The sequence below is a fragment of the Dipodomys spectabilis genome, unplaced genomic scaffold (assembly GCF_019054845.1).
Source record: "Dipodomys spectabilis isolate Male_0828 unplaced genomic scaffold, ASM1905484v1 ptg000708l, whole genome shotgun sequence".
Taxonomy (NCBI): domain Eukaryota; kingdom Metazoa; phylum Chordata; class Mammalia; order Rodentia; family Heteromyidae; genus Dipodomys; species Dipodomys spectabilis.
Genome location: NW_024871385.1, coordinates 49,537 through 50,229, shown reverse-complemented (window position 1 = coordinate 50,229; position 693 = coordinate 49,537).

Here is a 693-nt window from a genome sequence, read left to right as displayed (position 1 = left end):
ACCCAAGAAACTTCCCAATATCAACCTCTTATGGGTAGGCACAGTTAAGTATCACATCTTCCTTCTTGCTCTGAAGAATGCCATGAACAATTACAGAAAACCTAATGGGTTAGGTGACTCACAAAGGAATGGAATGTTCACAGATCATTATATAGTTTTCCAGTAGTGTTATCAAGTACCTTGAATAGGTCTGGAAAGTTGACTCAGTGGTAGAGTGCTTGCCTTGCATGCATGAGTCCCTGGGTTCAATTCATCAGCACCACATAAGCAGAAAAAAGCTGGAAGTGGTGCTGTGGCTGAAGGACAGCACCCAGGCCCAGAATTCAGGCTCCACAACCAACAACAACAAAAAAGAAAGAAACTTGAGTAGTCCAATGTGATACCTTCAGATCAGAAATATCTTTTTTCAGTTATCCCCAACATTGAACAACTCTATAGCCAGGGAATGTGTGGAGGCTGAGCAGGCAGTATTTGAAGGAGGAGGGACCATCCCTCTTGCATCTTTTACAGCAATCATATTCAAAACACAATAAAACTTCAGTAACACAAAAAGAAATACATTTTCTCATGATCCTTGCATAGCTGGAGGACAGCTACACAAAGTCCAATACAAAACATTTCTTCTCAGTTATAGTAAGTAAGAAATCCTTTCCTTGGTGTGTTTCACTATCCAAGCTTCTCTAAGGTGAATTC